The sequence below is a fragment of the Procambarus clarkii genome, chromosome 87, assembly GCF_040958095.1.
Source record: "Procambarus clarkii isolate CNS0578487 chromosome 87, FALCON_Pclarkii_2.0, whole genome shotgun sequence".
Lineage (NCBI taxonomy): Eukaryota > Metazoa > Arthropoda > Malacostraca > Decapoda > Cambaridae > Procambarus > Procambarus clarkii.
Window position 1 is genome coordinate 3929956 of NC_091236.1, and position 21130 is coordinate 3951085.

Here is a 21130-nt window from a genome sequence, read left to right on the forward strand (position 1 = left end):
ACAAATGCAAACAAGCCTGAATGGTCCCCAGGACTATATGCGACTGAAAACTCACACCCCAGAAGTGACTCGAACCCATACTGCCAGGAGGAACGCAACTGGTATGTACAGGGACGCCTTAATCCGCTTGACCATCACGACCGGACAAAAGGAAGTGATAGCCGAGGCTATTTGAACCACTCCCCCGCCGGCACTCGGATGGTAATCTTGGGCATAGCATTTTATCAAATCACCTCATTCTTTGCGGCAACACGTGAGGAACACAAATGCAAACAAGCCTGAATGGTCCCCAGGACTATATGCGACTGAAAACTCACACCCCAGAAGTGACTCGAACCCATACTGCCAGGAGCAACGCAACTGGTATGTACAGGGACGCCTTAATCTGCTTGACCATCACGACCGGACAAAAAGAAGTGATAGCCGAGGCTATTTGAACCACTCCCCCGCCGGCACTCGGATGGTAATCTTGGGCATAGCATTTTATCAAATCACCTCATTCTTTGGGGCAACACGTGAGGAACACAAATGCAAACAAGCCTGAATGGTCCCCAGGACTATATGCGACTCAAAACTCACACCCCAGAAGTGACTCGAACCCATACTGCCAGGAGCAACGCAACTGGTATGTACAGGGACGCCTTAATCCGCTGGACCATCACGACCGGACAAAAGGACCATTCAGGCTGGGGACCATTCAGGCTTTGTATATATATATATATATATATATATATATATATATATATATATATATATATTATATATATATATATATATATATATATATATATATATATATATATATATATATATATATATATATATGTCGTACCTAGTAGCCAGAATGCACTTCTCAGCCTACTATGCAAGGCCCGATTTGCCTAATAAGCCAAGTTTTCCTGAATTAATATATTTTCTCAATTTTTTTTCTTATGAAATGATAAAGCTACCCATTTTATTATGTATGAGGTCAATTTTTTTTTATTGGAGTTAAAATTAACGTAGATATATGACCGAACCTAACCAACCCTACCTAATCGAACCTAACCTATCTTAATAGGTTAGGTTAGGTTAGGTAGCCGAAAAAGTTAGCTTAGGTTAGGTTAGGTAGGTTAGGTAGTCGAAAAACAATTAATTCATGAAAACTCGGCTTATTAGGCAAATCGGGCCTTGCATAGTAGGCTGAGAAGTGCGTTCTGGCTACTAGGTACGACATATATATATATATATATATATATATATATATATATATATATATATATATATATATATATATATATATATATATGGCCACTGCTTCGCAAGCGGGGATGTTTCTGATGGGGGAGAAAGAAACATTTGCGCAGCGCGTCCCGCGGCGTTGCGCGGGCAGTCTGGGGCCGTATAAATACGGGGGCACAGAGGGGTTCTGCCCTCACTCCGCCTGCCCCTGCCGCTGCCCTCGCAAAGCCCACCCACCTCCCCTTTGCAAGCGGCTGTCTTTGTACCCCCGTCATGCTTTGCACAGTTGTCCCCTTTTCACCCCACTGCATGTGGGAAGGGGGGTGCAGCGCCGGTCCCCAAGTGTCCCGCTGTCCGCAGCTAATACTTTGCCCAGTCTAGGTGGTAGTAAGCCCTACTTGTAGTCACACCCCCTTCTCCTTATTCATTAGGTCTTTTACGGCCTCTTGGCCGGGTACATTACGTGTTATTATGTGGTCTCTCACTTATTAGTTATTCTTTGTGTCCTGCCTGTTATATCCTAGTGTTATATAATTACTACACATTTGCACTCGGCCTTAATTCTAGTACCAGTTAACCTTTAGGTTTCTGCAGAATTAGTTTCCATGTCACTATAGGCTAAGCTAGGTCTCATATACTTACTACGGGTGTACCTTTTAAGTTAAATCTAGTCCTCGGACTTGGAATTGTTACTGTTAATTCTTACTTTATATATTTACTTTATATATTTTAATATAAACTTTATATATTTACTTACTTTATATATTTGAAACTTTATATATTTACATGTTCTGCAGAATTTAATCTTCAATAAATTTAAAGCCCCATACTGCCAGTATCTTTCTCCCCCTGATCAGAAAATATATATATATATATATATATATATATATATATATATATATATATATATATATATATATATATATATATATATATTATAATATATATATATATATATATATATATATATATATATATATATATATTATATATATATATATATATATATATATATATATATATATATATATATATATATATTATATATATATATATATATATATATATATATATATATATATATATATATATATATTATAATATATATATATATATATATATATATATTATAATATATATATATATATATATATATATATATATATATATATATATATATATATATATATATATATATATATATATATATTATATTGTTAATTTATTATTGTCATTTTTGTATATTGCTTTTCTTTCTGTTTATGCGTTTTTTGTAATTAGTCTTTGTTTTTGTATTATATGTCCAGCCTTTTGTGTGTTGTTTAGTGGGGCGCTTTGGGAAATGTTTTCATTGGGTAAAATGCTACTAATGTTTTCAAGTGTTTTATGGGTTTTATATATGGTTAAGTGGATGGATATATGCTTTCCCGTTGTGTTGTGTTCATTTATGTTCCCCATCGTATGCCTTTATTCGTCAGTACTGTAATTTTCCTTCTGTGCTGAGGGATGGGTTGTTTAATCACCTGTTTTGTGTTGGTTGTTTCAATTTTATTATGAGTCATGTCTGTGCTATCTAACTCACTGTGTAATGGTGCTTTGGTAACTGTTTTTATATTGTATTTATGTATTTTATAAATAAAAGAGAGAAAAAAATCTTATCCGATCGACTTGGGGATAGTATGAACATGTTTGCCATGAAATTTACGTTTTCTCTAATAGCCACATAGCCTATTTAGGAGAACGGAATTGTCTTGTATCTTCGTGGTAAAACTATTGTATTGTTGACACGACGAGTGTAATCAATGAAGTTTCTTTATTTGGTGCCGGTCTAACGCATGTTTGTGTGACCTTTTAAACATATGTTCTTCTAGAACATTCTATTGCAAACACATAGGCACAAAAATGAAATATGTACATCGGAAATTAAGGTCAGGACAGTGAAAAGAGTATACACATTTTCAGTGTTTCCGCTCGATCGCCCGAAACGCCGAGAGCACTTTGCACTAGTTTTTTTCTGCTGCTTCACAGCCATAATGGACACCAAAACCTAGTTGATGGGGTCGAAGCATCGTTGCAGCTTCTATGCTAATGTTTCTGACAGCTGCCCTAGCAACAAGGCGCTGAAGTGTTACCCACGGCCACTAAATACACTAAAGATTGATAACCCAAATGAATTTTTCATGGATATGATACTGTTCCGAACCTTAACGGAATCTGACCCATATATCAATCAGGTCAACCCATGTGTTGCGTTTCCAAAAGGGTCGCCCATGTTAGAATCGGTGAACGCCCTAGTAATATTGTTGAAAACATCTTAATAACTTATTAAACCAAAGGTCTTTTTATGTCAGAAGAACGGCAGAAACTGGATCTATATATGAAAACTCTTTCAGGACAAAATTTAAAGTAAAACTAAAGATATTTGTAGTTGTATAAAAGTTGCATTTTTCATCGGTCGTAGAGCCGGAAATCCGCAATATTCATCTCAGAACAATGCTTATTTCACGCAGAATCTTTAATAAACGTAAGATTTTTATACATCTCAAGAAAGATAGAAACATAATCTTCATTTTAAATGCCTTACCATGGGCATATTTGTATTTAAAGCGAAGATACGTGTATTTTACTAATCGGCGAGCTCCAATCCCGCACAGATCGAGCAACGGAGTAACACTCTCAGAACAATGCTTATTTCACGTAAATTCGTTAATAAACGCAAATGTTTTTATATGTGTTGAGAAAGATAGAAATATAAGCTTCATTTTAAATACTTTACCATAGATATATATAAAGTTCTAATGAAGATACATGTGTTTTAATAATCGCCGAGCTCCGACCCCGCACAGACTGATCGACAGAGCAACTCTCTCTCAGAACAATGCTTATTTCACGTAAATTCCTTAATAAACACATATGTTTTATATGTCTCAAGAAAGATAGAAATATAAGCTTCATTTTAAATACTTTAACATAGACATATATAAAGCTCAAGTGAAGATACATACGTTTTTATAGTGGCATTCAGTAGCTTGTCGGTCATGGAATGCAGAAGCCTATGCACTTGCCAATATAGTGTGTAATTAACAAAGATACGCTTATAAAGCCTAAAATATTATATGCCTTCAGAAAGACAGAGATATGCTCGTTATTGTGAGTGCACCAAAGGAAATATATCTTGTTGGAGGACAAAGATATATCAATTCTAAAATAAGTTTCGACTCTCGCTCGGGCGAGAGATAGCGCGACTCTCGCCCCATCTATTGGAGATTCTGTTCACCTAATGACCCAAAGCTACTCAAAGCCTCCTAGCATTACTTAAATAATGAAGAAATATGGTATATTTATTCACTATAATGTTGGTGCTTAATGCAGAACACGAGAAAACATATATTTACTACAAAATAATATACTTCCATTATGAAATAAGGAAATATGTGGCCTCATAGGAAGTCAACGGTCCAGGTGTCAATGTTGTGGAGCGACTTATCCAAGATATATTGTTGTCTGGAAAGTGTTTGTTGGCATATCAACCTTCTGTACACAGTGATCCAGTCGTCGCACTTCTCTCCTTAAATGATCGCAAATTTAGTTTATTATATTAACAAGTAGAATACGTATTTCTAATAATATCTAACATAACTAGCCAGAAAATATTTAAGACTGATTGAAAAATACATGTCTGGAAGTTAAATCGACTTCATAGAACAATAGTGTTGGTCTATACTAATCGTTATTCGTTAGTATGCGTTCGATACTTAAAACATTTACTGTACTGATGTAAAATCTCCCATGTCTCTTCGCACATGGAACACCGAACCTTACACACTCTCTGATATATTGTTTAATTAATAGAGATTCACTAATAAAGCTTATAATTGTATATGTTATCAAAAAGGCATAGATAAAGTCGTTCTTACGTTTTAGTCACAGAGATTAGATATTAGTAAAGTAAAGTTCATTTTATTCAGGAAAGTACATAAATAGTTGATTTACAAACATAATATTGGATTTATAGATAGAGCTAGTACAAACAATACCTAAAGCCACTAGTACGCATAGCGTTTCGGGCATATTATTGAGAGAGGAAAGATATTTATATTTAAACAATTTTTTTTTTTTACCGACGCTCTCCCTATTGATGAGAACAGCAAGTTTTTAATGTCATCAGAGAAGCAGAAATATAGGCAAATTTTAAATCCCTTGTCATAAATATAACTGAAGTGAAAGCAAAGATATATGCATTTTGATAGTTACAAAGACAGCTCTTTAACACGGGTGGAACACGAACAAGGGGAACTTAGTACCCAAATGAGCCACAGAGATATTAGAAAGAATTTTTTCAGTGTCAGAGTAGTTAACAAATGGAATGTATTAAGCAGTGATGTGGTGGAGGCTGACTCCATACACAATTTCAAATGTAGATGTGATAAATGGCCACTGCTTCACAAACGGGGATGTTTCTGATGGGGGAGAAAGAAACATTTGCGCAGAAACTTCGCACGAGATGGACATCACGCCAGCTGCCTCGGTACCTGGCCTCTCTCTCACGGAGAGAGAGGCCACGTCTACTCATTGGTAGACTAAGCCTTGGCTTTCGTGTACTAAGGGAGGTGGCAGCTCGAAGCCAATATTCCGGCATCATCATTATTATTTATTTTGCTATCACTGTAACTCACTTGTCTTAACGTAACTTTTCATTTGCCAGTGATTATTCTTATTATTTTGTTTGTTGACTTGCCTTGTATATTTTATACTTAATTTTATTCATGTCTTGTTTTTCTAACGTAATTAAAATTTCATTGTTAAATTTACTTGTGTTTTGTGTGTCTTCCCATTACCTTACCACAGACGAAAGTTCCAGCTTTTTCTCTTTTTTTTTCTTATGTGACGAGGCCCTGCCCCTAGCTTTTGAAACAGCCGAACACCAACGCTTTACCGTCACACACTATTTACACACGTTATGTATAAGTATGTACATGTTTTATTCATGTACATACGTACATACTTGCCATCTCCTCACCTCTCTCTCTTGCCTACTTAATGCTCTTGCTTCCCTCATCTCATCACAATCGACTTTATAATGGTCCAGGACGGATCGAAATGTCGTCGTCTATTCAATTTCCAGTGTGTGGTTTGGTCAACAATGAAATCTTCATGCAAGATCTTATAAAGAAAACCCCTAGAACGAGTTTTGCAGATACGAAAGAGTTTAAGGTGAGTAGGGGATGGTTTGAGAAATTTTGAAAAAAGACGTGGTATTCATAGTGTTGTGAGGCATGGTGAGGGTGCCAGCTCAGACAAAGTAGGGGCTGAAAGATTTGTTCGTGATTTAAAGATTTTGTAGATACTGTATTGATGGATATATTCCACAACAAGTGTTTAATTGTGAGGAGACATGGCTATTCTGGAAAAAATTGCCGAAGAGGACATACATTACCCAAGAGGAGACGTCACTGCCCGGACACAAGCTAACTTGGGGTAACTTGTGTCAGGATAGGCTAACTCTTGTGCTGTGTGGCGATTTGAAAATTAAACCCTTGCTCGTGTACTATCATTCCGAAAATCCAAGAGTTTTAAAAAATATATAACGTGCAGAAAAACTATGATGTAGAGTGGTTTGCCCTGCCATCAGAAAATATCTGCAAGATAAAAGTTTGACACTAAAGGGCCTGCTTCTCGACAATGCTCCTGCTCATCCTCCAGACTTGGAGGATGCATTGTTGGGGCCACTTTTTTTTTTTAGGGATATTCCTGCATGGGCCCTAAGTTTCTGGCTAATGAACCAATGACATGAAGGAGGAGTTTTCAACCTACCTTGTGTTAGGTGTGCAGGGGTCAATAGGCTGAACATAATGTCAGGAGCAAAGGGGGGCGTTTGCCTCTTCAAACACAATTGTGACCATCTTCATCTCTTCGAACTATCCTAAATGCTCTCTTCACCTGTCTGACCAAATTGGGTGTCCAGATCACCTTTGAATCTGAAATTGTAAAATTAATAGTGATTTCAGAATATTCAGTCCATTTATACTAACAAAATTATATACAGTATACTGTAATTGAAATTTTACAGAATGATAAAGGCAATTTAGCAACTTTGTTAAAATGCACATGGGGGAAATACATGAAAATAGGTTAATATGGTTTGTAAGGTTGATGGGAAATGTTTATTACTTTTATGATTTAAAAGATGTATAGCCCTGATACTCCATCCTGGGTGCATTCCACCAGGTAATGACCACAGCAAAAGTTTTCCACGAGGCTCTATTGTCACACAAACTTTTCACATTTTCAAACTTGATTCATCTTTCCCCCCCCCCCCTCGTTCCAGGGGTTTCCTTTAAAAGGTCTTCATGCAAATGCCTTGGTTTCTCACAAATGATGGCCTCTGAAATGCTATCACTTGCTAACTCCTTGTTGTGTATCCAAATTAATAAAAACTTTTTAACATCCTCAAGTGTTTGTTCTTTGTTTCGGGATTGTTGATATGCCTTTTGCCACTTTAACGCTCACAATGTCCTTTTTCTTAGCAAGTATAGTGCATATTGTTGACATAGATTTGTTGTACTGCCAAGCTAGTTCAACAACCTGTGCACCATTTTGATGTTTATGAATGCTCTCTTGTTTTTCCTCTATGGTCATTCTCACATTCAGATTCAGATTCAGATTCAGATGTTTATTCAGGTAAGGTATATACATACAAGTGATGTTACATTAATGGATTGATATATAGATAGAGCTTTTTTTTTTTTTTTTTTATTTTTATAAATTACACAAATTACAAGAACACACAAAACAACGCAAACCTGTACACATCAAGTACACCAATGAAGCAACAGTACACAGGAATAAAACGTCTGTACACTAAACAATAACAGTAACCGCAAAACAAACACAAGCGCTGAACAAAATGAAAACGCATTGAAGCAATGGGCTAAACAGTACAGGGAAATAAGTGCTAAAACAGTACATGGAAACAATAGGCTAAACAGTTCATATCTACATAGCAACACAGAACATGGCCAAGAAAATTACATGAAAAATAAATTAACAATAAAGTACATAAATAACATTGAAACACACCTGGAACCAATAACATAAACATACACAGACGTGGATACAGAATCACGTGCACAAAACCACGCCTACCACACACACAGAAGAACAAAGGAGCATAGGACCATACACGCACTACCCAGGAAAATGATATACACTAAATAAGAAGAAATTATGTACACACACACTAAACACACTCTAAACAACAAGACAAACACACTCATACCACCCACACCACCACGGCACACCACACTGCACCCAAGCACGCAAAATAAAGGGTTACAGGCCAAAGCGAAACACGGCCACAAAAGGAACAGTAGAAAACAGTACAGCAGAAAACCCAGGCCCACGCAGGAGCCAAAACCCCCTCAAAATCACACACCCACACGCATACGGACACAACCGGCACCCGGAGGTACGGAAAACACACCACACACACACAGGAGCAGCAGCATCTCAAGGGGGGAGACACACAAACACACGCAACCCCCGCCAAGGACACCCCAAGAAGCGGAAAGGGAGCGCATAGCAAAGCAAACCCCGAAACCCCCCAACCCCTCTAAACCCCCCCATCAACACCCCAACCCCACCCAAGACGAGAACATCACCTTGCCACCAAGGCACCCGCCGACCCAAAGGCAACCCCACGAACATAGGCATCTGTGAACCACCGACCAAACTCCTCCGGAAAAGCGCGCTGCAACCACCACCAGGTAAACCGCATGCGCCCCCGTAAAAATCCTAAAATTCGGGCAATCCCAAAACCCTCCCGCCTCCCAACCCACACACAAGACACATAATCAGCAACCAAAACACACAATGTATTACGCACCCGCAGCGGATAAGCCGGAAAATACAAAAACAAAAACTGCAAAACATCACCCCGACAACCCGGACCACAAAACACCTCCAGGACATCCCGAAACCAGTCCACCAACCCCTGTAACCGGACACAAAAATAAAATACATGCACCTGCGATTCACATAAACCACAGTGAACACACACCCCAGAATCACGCAAGCCAAGCATACACAACCGCTCATTTGTCGCCAGCGACAAATGCAGAACCCGAAACAGCAATTCACGCTGCTGAGGCGCCAAGAACCGTGCCCCCAAACACGACCAGATACCACCCCAATCCCAACACGGGAACAAGCCCTCCACTCGAGGCCGCACCCGGGGCAACAACACCCCATACACAGCCTTGCACGAGAAAGACAGAAACCCAGGATGGCGGCAGAGCTCCCGAAGAATCCCCACGGCCCAAGAATAAACAGGGGGGGTAACCAAGGCCACCTCCTGACAAACCCCCAAATCAACCAAAAAACTGAAGCGAAGCGAGCAGAAAAACACACCCAGCGTATTCAACCCCCCACCGAGAGCCAGCCCCCGACGCAACGAGACCCAGAAGAGGGCCTTGGCCTTCGTGAAAACGTCAGGAATGCCAACACCCCCCTCTCTCACCCCTAACACCAACGTCGAACGGCGCACCGGTTGATAACGCCCACACCATACATATCTATACACCACACCCTCCAAACTCAAGGCCTTCCGACGATCCAACGGGAAACATCGAGCCACAAACCAGACACGCGACAAGACCTTACACGCAACAAGCAGTCCCCTCTGATAAATCGTCAAGGGACGACGCGACAAAACGCCAACTGCAACACCAACCGACCGAGAGACAGCACCCCAATTCCACTCCAAGGAGCGGTCATAGGAGGCAAACCAAGTAATCCCAAGAACCCGAATCGAGGAGACCACCGGAAACCACGACCTATCCCACACCAGGCGGGAGGCCCACGCACCGATCCCCATCAACCCCGACTTCGCCCGATTAAGAACGGCCCCCGTAGCGGACTCAAACCGCAGGAGAACGTCCTGGACAGCTTCAACAGAACCCTCCGAAGCTACAAATAGAATGGTGTCGTCAGCATACCCGCAAACGGGTAGCCGGAGACCGGACGGCAGACAAGGAGGCACGATCAAGGAACACGCTTTCACCGCCCGAAAAAGAGGTTCCTGAAAAATCACATACAAAAGCATGGACATGGGACACCCCTGACGAACGGAACGGCAAATAGGAAAAAATGAGCTAAAAAACCCATTCACACAAACGCGACTGCGACTCCGGACATACAACAAACGGGTCCACCCCACAAACACCACCGGAAACCCAAGCCTCTCCATAGCACTAAAAACAAACTCTAAAGACACCCGATCAAAGGCCTTGGACCAGTCCAAGCTGATCATAGCCGCCGAAAGCCGATACTCGGACGCATAGAGAAGCACGTCACGAAGTAAGGCATTGCAATGCATCAGGGCACGGCCAGGCACACCACAAAATTGCTCCATAGAGACCACCGACGCAACGACACCCCGACATCGACGCGCTAAAACCTTAGAAAGAATTTTATAATCAACATTTAGGAGCGTAATAGGCCTCCAATTGGAAAACAACTGCAAATCGCCCGGCTTTGGGAGTAGCCGCACGATCCCGTCACAGAAGGAATCAGGCAGAGCACCCAAACGCAAACACGCCTGCACCACTTCCAAAAGCACCCCCCCCAGCACATCCCAAAAGGTAAGGTAGAACTCAATGGGCAGGCCATCCGCACCCGGCACTCTCCCAGAACGAAACGACCGAACCACCTCCAGGAGCTCCACCGTGGAAACATCCTGCACCAACCGGGCACACTCTGAGCGCGACAAACCGGGGAAGCACCTGTCCAAAAAGGAACCCGCGAGCACACTATCACCATGCACCTCCCCATAGAGTGCCTCCAACTCCCGCCGTGCGGTAAGCAGAACACCCTCTGTGCTAGAAAGCACAGACCCATCAGGCCGCCGAAGGCCCTGGAGAAGAACGGAACCCCTAGCAGCCTTCTCCCTCCCTAAAAGAAAGGGAGAGAGCCTCTCCCCATCCACCCGCTCAGCTACACGAGCACGCACGCGAACACCGTCAGCCAACACCGCACGCAAATCACAAATACGCTCCTTACACTCAGCAATCTCACTAAAGCAGTCAACCCCAGCATTCAACCGCACATATAAAGAAGACAAACGCGCCTGAAGGAACCGCAGCAGACCAAACCTCCCGGCAGCCTCCCGCTTAGCAACAATCCCAAAAAACTCCCGACACCCCACCTTACACCACTCCCACCAAACGAACAAAGAGGAGAAATCAGCCTTCCGGGCAACGACGCCAACCCACCAGGCCCGAAACTGCGCACAAATACGTGGACAACGCAATAACCGACAATTGAGTTTCCACCACCCAGGCCCCACCCGCACCTGACTCCGGACACCAACCCGGACAACCACCATACAATGATCCGAGAAAGCCACCGGGACCGTGCGAAAATCAAAAACCGAACACTCCCCACCAGAAACATAGAACCTATCCAACCTAGAACTCGCCCCACGCGCAGCGAAGGTATACTCCAACGAGCCGCCACACAAAACAGCCGCATCGCGAAACCCGCACGCCCGCAAAACCTCAATTAAAGCGGCCGAAACATTCCGAGGGTGAGCACTAGAGCAATCCCTCACACACGTAACACAATTAAAATCCCCCCCAAAGATCAAATCCCGCGTATCATGCCGCAGGTATGGCAAAAGCCCCTCCCGAAAAAACAGCTCCCGGTCCTGACGATGCGCCACCCCAGAAGGGGCGTACACTGTCAAGAACGGAATCACAACCCCCAAATACTCAGCCCGAACAAACAATACCCGCCCATCTTCATCCATTTCCGTGTGAAGCACGGAAATGGATGCCCTCCGCGAAAACAACATCAGCGTTCCCCCAAAGGACGTCCTCGGCGGGTTCAGCACAACATGATACTCAGCACACAACCCCTGCAACACAGACACATCCCGAACATTGTGCTCTTGGATCAGAGCCACATCCACCCGCTGCTCCCGAAGCACATCCACAAGGCCCAATTGGACCGCCAAAGCATTCAGACCACGAACATTCAAAGACGCACAAACAATAGCAGGCGCCATCGAACCCATTAATGACCCCCAGCCCCTCCAGGACCACCAGAGGGCACAGAGCCACCCACTGCAGAGGCGCCGTCAGCATCCTGAGGCTCAAACTGCCGCCGTTCCACCGTCGGGGAATCCACCATAATGCCTGGCCTCTGATCCCGCAGGAGGCGAACAGTGCCGGCATCACCCAGCGAAGCACGCCGAGACCCCGCTGCCACTGACCAGGTATCACCAACGTCCACCACCGACGAGGAATTCTTGCTGCCAACCGGCACTGCATCACTTCCGGAATCCATGTCAGACACAGGAGAATTAGGAGGAGGAGGGGGGGCACCACCCAAGGCACAACTCCGCGAAGCCTCAATCCGTTTGCCAGGGGGCTCTCGACTGCGGGAGCGCGCCCCCGCAACGCGCTTCCGGCGAGGAGCATGGGAGGTCAACGCCCCCTCATGGCACGCACCCGCAGGGGGAGCAGAAGGCGGACTCGCAATGCATGCAACAGGAACGCCGGCACCAACGACGACGCTCCCATCACCCTCAGTGAAAGCATCGCCTACAACGGGAGGCACCGAAACGACACTCCCAACACCTCGCCCATTCACCAACGAAGCACCAGGAACAGGATGCACCTCCACATCCACCGGAAGTAGAAGACGGGAATCAGGAGCAGCCACGTCCTCCACCACAGCTGGCACAGAAGACACGATAGGCACAGACGAACCAGCAGGCACAGCAGTCGCAGGTGCACCACCAGGCACAACAGTCGCAGGTGCACCACCAGGCACAGCAGTCGCAGGTGCACCACCAGGCACAGCAGTCGCAGGTGCACCACCAGGCACAGCAGTCGCAGGTGCACCACCAGGCACAGCAGTCGCAGGTGCACCACCAGGCACAGCAGTCGCAGGTGCACCACCAGGCACAGCAGTCGCAGGTGCACCACCAGGCACAGCAGTCGCAGGTGCACCACCAGGCACAGCAGTCGCAAGTGCACCACCAGGCACAGCAGACGCAGGTGCACCACCAGGCACAGCAGACGCAGGTGCACCACCAGGCACAGCAGTCGCAGGTGCACCACCAGGCACAGCAGTCGCAGGTGCACCACCAGGCACAGCAGTCGCAGGTGCCCCACCAGGCACAACAGTCGCAGGTGCACCACCAGGCACAACAGTCGCAGGTGCACCACCAGGCACAACAGTCGCAGGTGCACCACCAGGCACAACAGTCGCAGGTGCACCACCAGGCACAACAGTCGCAGGTGCACCACCAGGCACAACAGTCGCAGGTGCACCATCAGGCACAACAGTCACAGGTGCCCCACCATTCACACCCCCACGCCGAGGACCAGCCAGGGATGCACCATCCTCACGGAGGGGGGGAAAATCCCCCACACTGAATATAGAAGCAGTCTCCAGTCGAGGAATCTCACACTGGGCAGCGTCATGGCCCTCCTCCCCACAGCGGAAGCACGTGCGGGCCTGCCCTGGATAGAAAACCCGGAACGGAAGACCACAGCACATAACCTTGGAGGGGATGGGCTCCTTGAGGCGCATATGCAGCGTGCGAGTACCCAGCCGGAGGCCCCGCAGCCGCCCGGCACTAAACAAGTTGTACCGATGACGCAACACCATACCATACCTCGTAAACACAGAAGAAAGCTCCACCTCTGGAAACGTAACAGGTACCCCGTGCACGCTCACAAAGGTCAGTGGACCCCACGGATCAGAGACAGTCACAGACACAGCCGAATGAGGAAGGGGAGTCGTCCGCTCGTTCCAACACCCCACAAACCGCTCGTATCCAGGTGACGTGGCAAACGTCACCGCCACACGAGTGGGAGAAAATTTCTCGAGACCGAGGAGATCTTTAACATCCACCTGAAGGACATCCAAAAGCGCAGCCGCCACTAGTTCCCAATCCACCGGTGCAGAGAACTCCAGCCGAGCAGTATTCACACGGCGGATGCGGCCACCACCAGCCGCCGCCATATTGCTGACCTCCGCCTCAGTCAGCTGGCGCCCCACAGCAACGAGCAACCACCACCAGTCAGCGACAAACAGCTACTGGCAGCCAGAGCCCGACGTCCACGCCCCCCAGAGGCAGAGGACGGAATCCTATATAGATAGAGCTAGTACATACAATGCCTAAAGCCACTATTACGCAATGCGTTTCGGGCAACATGTGTTTTCTTGGCTTGAACCTTACCACTGGCTTTCTTGGGACTCATGGCAAGATATATCATAACAAATTTTATGTTCAAATAGCCAAAAATCCCAAAACAAATGTAATGCTTTACAAAGAATTCAGGCGCGATACTTACTAGGCAGGAGACACTGGTCAACTGAGGCGCGATCACCATGCCACCACGCGCTAGGTCAGCCCATACGTATATCAACAAACTCCTTTCCCGAAGCAAAGTTTGTAACCCGATTCAAATTTTTCAAAGAAATTAGGCTCGTAACCCGAAAAGTTCATAAATATTCATTCGTAAGCCGAGGTGTCACTATATATAACTAAAAAATTAAACTCAGGATTACTTTCAACCCCCACCCCTTTTGCTCTACTCCATCGCCACCTACCTTCACCCCCCTCTATGATGTACTCTTCCATAGACACCTACCTTTGCCCCCCTCCTCCCCTCTACTCCTCCATCATCACCTACCTTCACACCCCCTCCCTTCTCCTCCATCGTCACCTTCCTTTCACCCTCCTCTATGATGTACTCTTCCATAGACACCTACGTTCACTGCATATAATGCTCCCCTCTACTCCTCCATCGTCACCTACTTTCACCCCCCCCTCCGCTCTACTCCTCCAGGGTCGCAGACAATTTCACGGGCGTGAGAACTACGAGTTCTCTAACCACTCTCACACTCCTACTCTCTCACCAGTGAGGGGGAGGGAAGGAGGGAGGAAATGAAGGAAGAAAGGTGGGGGAGAGAGAATAGGCAGGGGGGAGGAGGGCCTAGATACATTTCTTCCATATAGATAGGTAGACAGAGGGAGAGCTGCTTGCCAAGAGCCCTATCAGACAGGCTTCCTATTCCTCAACCCTCCCTAATATGCCACATCCTGGTCAGGACAACTTGCTCGATTGTTATTCTTGGTGTGACCCGAGAACTGACCTCGAGGCGGGGCATGGGCATGGATTATCTCCCTGGGGCACGCACCTCGATCCTGCCCCAGCTCTCTCTCTCTCTCACATAATCTATCAAGGGTCTAACATGAGGTCATTGTGCCTACCAGAAGTGTATATGTCCAAGGCTGGCCACCTGTCTGGACCATTCAAATGTATAAACACGTAATTAGTCTATTAAAATTATATATAATGCTACAATTATAAATTAATTTGTTCATGGTCATTCGTTTATCAGTATTTTAATATGAGGTACTGGTATATATACGCATGTATGTATACGTTGATGTACACATATATGATTATGTGTATGGAATGATTATGATTATGTGTAATCATATATGATTATATCTAATGGAATGCATTAGTAAGTGATGTGGTGGAGGCTGACTCCATACACAGGTTCAAGTGTAGATATGATAGAGCCCAATAGGCTCAGAAACCTGTACACCTGTTGATTGACGGTTGAGAGGTTGAACTAAAGAGCCAGAGCTCAACCCCAGCAAGCACAATTAGGCGAGTGAATGAACGAATGCACATGTACACTTTCAAATGAATTAAGATACCTTGAGATACACAATGACTTAGTTTAAATAGTTTAAACACATTATGGTACTGATTTTGACATGCTGATGTCTGGAAGGGAGAGGGGGTGTGGGGGGTTATTGTCTGAGGTGGAGGACCAGAGGAGGGGGTCAGTGGAAGGATGGTGGCTGGAGGGATGCCATTGTTCTAATGGTTATGAAAACAATTATTGATGGCAGGAATTCAGTGGGTGTGTACTTCACCCGCACCATCACCATACTGTGCCCTGCTACAACCCCCCCCCCACTCCACCCATGCTGTGCGGGGCGTATTACACATTATGGGATAACCGACTGTCTGTCCATTCCTGTCTGCTCGTTATGCTGCCCTTCCTTTTGAAAATTGTCTGCTTTATCGACTTCCTTCAAGACCACACGTTAGCCTCTTATCACGCCCTCTTACCACTCTCAGGGAGCCGGCTCTTCTATACAATAGTTACCACTCAGTCCCCAAGGTGAAAGAGTGTCCGGGCATATGACTTGTTACGTGTACTTATTTGCGATTCGTTTGGGCTGTCACGTGTGGTGATTAGTGTTGGGTAAGGCTAGGCCAGGTCAGGTCAGACTAGGTCAGGTCAGACTAGGCTAGGTAAGGCTAGGCCTGGTCAGGTCTGGCTAGGCCAGGCTAGGCCAGGCTAGGCAGGGTGAGAGAAGTAAAGCGGCAGGTACTTACGTTTCCGAGAAAGTAGCGGCGGTAGTATATTGTTGATTTAGATTCGACGACATCCTGAAGCTAGTAGGTGGCGGCCTCATCGCTCTCGAACTTCTTGTTGTTGTAGGGGATACGAGGCACACCCAATATCCCCCTTACATTGATCACATCGCACACTAATATTTTTACTATTTCGGACACCAGATTTGTCTGTTTCGTATATGTATAATTGTTCAATATTAAAACCACAATAGAATGCTCTAAGTACTTTCGTATATTAATACATCTTCAGAAGGAATGGTTCGCTCTGAAGATGTATTAATATAAGAAAGTACTAAAGGAAATTCCTGTTTCAATTCTTCATCCGTGGTCTGACACTCTTATTATATATTGTATATACTGAATTATATATACTATGCTTATATAATATATACTGAAATATTGTTACATTTAACGTATGAAACAAAGTATATATCTGTATTTTTAATAAAATATAAAACATTAATATTTATCAACGTATCTCTGTGAATTACATAATTTATCAGTATTGTACAGCCTGTGATCTCCACCTGGCTGGCCACTGATACCTAAGTAGCTTTCATGTGTCCGGACACCGGCGATAGGATTGTATTATTTAACTTTAAAGAGAGAGATATTTCTTGAAATGTTGTCACATTAACGTCTACATCTTCCTTCCTTCTGACATATAGATTTTAAGGTTAATTAGCATATATGGAAATAAATTACACAATTTATAGGCTGGTGTGAAGGGCTTCACACTCTTAGAGCAAGCCATCAAGAAACTGTACAGTATCAAATGCATATATCTTCGCTTTCACTTCAGTTATATTTATGACAAGTATTTAAAGTGTAGCTTATATTTCTGCCTTTCTGTTGACATAGAAAACTTTCGTTTATTACATTATCTAGATAAAATTAGCATTGATCTTCAAAAGGTTGTAGTTGTAACATCCATTATAAACAACATTATTATTGCAAACAGTAGGAGTTTCAAAGTCTCATTTGTATGGATACCTTCTCATATAGGTGTTGTCCAGCATGATGACACAAACAAGGCAGCTAAAACTGAATGTGATAGGCCTAAAGTTGAGTGGGATATGGGCATTCCAATCTCTTCTGTCAAAGCCGAAATATTTTAGGAAATTAGGGAAGACAGAAGAGCAGTCACTGACACACAAAAGCCAGAAAGCAAGAGTATAAAGAGCTATGACATGTTTATGTGCCTCTGTAACCTTTTCCACTACCGCCCACAAGATGATATATGGGGTGCATAATTAATGAACTAAACTAAGTAAACATGTTTAGAATCGAGAATTATATGAACGGACAGCATAAAACTTCCACTAGTGTCACAATGACAGTGTGACATTGTAATTGCCAGAATTAGGCTAGGATATCGATATGTATCGCAGGTGGCTGCAGGTAATGAATAGCCCCCAATGGTGAATATTCCAATTGTAAACTATGTGAACAAGAGCTGAGACATACTCACCAACACTATATCTGTGATTGCCCTGTTATAAGTGACTTCAGACCAAATGGTATAAGGTACTTTGAACTCTGTAATTACTTCATACACTTAGGAATATTGGAAGATATTCTTATGCTGTACCCGGATTTTACTAACGGAGGCTAATAGATCAGCCTTATATTTTATGTTCTCACCTGATTGTTACCTTGAGGTAGGCCCGTAAGTGGTAGTACTCTTGAACCATTAACAGTATCAATAGATGATACTGGAGATCTGTGGAGGTGCGACTGGACCCTGCGTGACGGGAGATGTATCCCTTGTTTCTTGTGATTGATTGATGAGGATTAAGCCACCCAAAAGGTAGCACGGGCATGAATAGCCCGTAAGTGGTGTTCTTGTTAGTCACAGTTGATTTTTTTTTATTGAGGCTGGTATTTTATCCCCTGATTCCATGTATAACTAACCATCCTGTGAGATGGGAATATTTAATGAACTTATAGCTAGTTTTTGATATACACTGTGTAATCTTTCATATAGAATAGGGTAGCAGCACATTACTGTGTATACCTAAGCTTGTTAATAATAACAAAAAAAAAAGTTAGTTTCTATCGATAGGGAGAGCGATGGTTCAAAAATCCTTCTTTAAAATATGAATATCTTTCCTATCTCACTAAGATCTAATCTCTGTGATTAAAATGCAAAATTGACTTTGTCACTGCCTTTTTGATAACGTGTACAATCATAAGCTTATTTGTGAATCTCTATTAAACAGTAAATCAGAGAGCGTGTAAGGTTCCGTGTTCCATGTCCGAAGAAACAGGGAGATTTTACATAAATACAGTACATGATAGTTTAAGTAGCGAACGCATACCAACAAATAACGATTAGTATCTATAACAAAAATATTGTTCTATGGAGTTGATTTAACTTCCAACCATGTATTTTTAAATAATCTTTAACGTTTTCTGGCTAGTTACGTTAGATTTGATTAAAAATACGCATTCTACTTGTTAATATCGTTAGATTTGATTAAAAATACGCATTCTACTTGTTAACATCATAAATTAAATTTGCGATAATTTGAGCAGAGAAGTTCAACGACTGGATCACTGTGTACAGAAGGTTGATATGCCAGCAAACACTTTCCAGAGAGCAATATATCTTGGATAAGTCGCTCCACGATATTGTTGCTTGGACCATCGACTTCCTTTGATATTACATATTTACATCTTATTTTGTTATGAAATAATATTTTTTCAGAGTAAAATTATGTTTTCTCATTTTCTGCATCCAGCATCCACATTATAGTGAGTAAATATACCATATTACTTCATTGCTTACGAAATGCTAGGAAGGTTTGAGTAGCTTTGGGTCTTTAGTGGACAGAATCTCCAATAGATGGGGCGAGAGTCGCCCCATCTCTCTCGACCGGGCGGGACTCGAAACTTAAATTAAAATTGCTATATCATTGGTCTCCAACATGATATATTTCCTTTGATGCACTCACAATAACGATTATAGCTCTGTCTTTCTGGAGGCATGTAATATTTTAGGCTTTATTAGCGTATCTTTGTTAATTACACAACATATTGGCAAGTGCGTAGGCGTCTGCACTCCATGACCGAAAAGCTACTGAACGCCACTATAAAAACATATATATCTTCACTTGAGCTTTAAATATGCCTAATGTAATGTATTTAAAATAAAGCTTATATTTCTATCTTTCTTAAGACGTGTAAAACATTTGTGTTTATTAACGAATTTACGTAAAATAAACATTCTTCTGAGAGAGTTGCTCTGTCGCTCAGTCTTTGCGGGGGTCGGAGCTCGGCGATTATTAAAATACATGAATCTTCATTAGAACTTTAATTATGTCTATGATAAAGTGTTTAAAATGAGCCTTATATTCCTATCTTTCTTGAGGCATATAAAAAATTTACGATTATTTACAAATTTACGTGAAATAAGCATTGTTCTGAGAGAGAGTTGCTCCGTCGATCGATCTGTCCGGAGTCGGAGCTCGGCTATTATAAAAGTACACGTATCTTCGCTTTAAATTTAAATATGCCCATGGTAAGGTATTTAGAACGAAGCTTATATATCTGTCTTTCTTGTGACATATAAAACTCTTACGTTTATGAAGGAATCTGCGTGAAATAGGCATGGTTCTGAGATGAATGCTGCGGTTTTCGAGTTTGACGAGCGATGAAAACTGCCACTTTTATACAACTACAAATATCTTCGGTTTTACTTAAAATATTTGTCTGGTAGAGGTTTTACATATAGATCGCGTTTCTGTCTTTCTTCTGACTAATAAATAGTTTTGGTTTAATCAGTTATCAAGATGTTTTCAACAATATTCTTTCAGCGTTCGTCTTTTCCAACTTGGGCGACCCTTTTGGAAGCGCGATACTTGGGTTAACCCATCCTATAGTTGGGTCTGTTTCCAACTGGGGTTCGAATAATACCAACATCAAATCACATATCAGACGACTTGATGTGACAACATATATTGAATTTTGTAACTAGCTCATCAAGATTTTAACTTCCTTAGCTAAATGAATTGTGGGGTTCAGTTCCTGAGCCCATTATGTGCCTCTGTAACCCTTTCCACTACCGCCCACAAGATGGGTATGGGGTGCATAATGACACGTCACCCTATCCCCACTGGATTTTGAAGCAATAAACAGTATACCTATGCACTCTGCACCAGGCCCTGATTCTTGGAACTCCATATTCATCAAGAACTGTAAAAACCACTATCGCAGGCCCTTCACATTCTTTAGAGACAAAGCCTAGATACTGGCATTATCCCTGACATACTAAAATTACCAGAGATAGCACCATTCCATAAAGGAGGAAATAAGGCAGAGGCAAAAAATTACAGACCGACTAGCACTAACATCACACATCATAAAAATCTCTGAGAGTGCTAAGATCACAAAATACATGGAATCACAGCATCTCCGTAACCCCGGACAACATGGTTTCAGAACAG

At 43.1% G+C, this 21130-nt stretch overlaps 1 protein-coding gene across 3 annotated transcripts in view; it reads right to left on the reverse strand.

Moving 5' to 3' along the window:
- The window catches only part of LOC123747077 (uncharacterized), a 155008-nt gene extending 137305 nt beyond the window's left edge, over positions 1-17703 (reverse strand). For 2 of the 3 annotated variants that reach the window (XR_011225605.1, XM_069317269.1), the window contains exons 1-2: positions 16662-17703; positions 7036-7199 (exon numbers count right to left, since the gene is read on the reverse strand). The gene's annotated coding sequence lies outside the window, so the exon portion shown is untranslated. The remainder of the gene's footprint in view (positions 1-7035; positions 7200-16661) is intronic. The other variant, XM_069317270.1, reaches the window with a different exon arrangement.
- Between the last annotated feature and the right edge of the window lie 3427 nt (positions 17704-21130).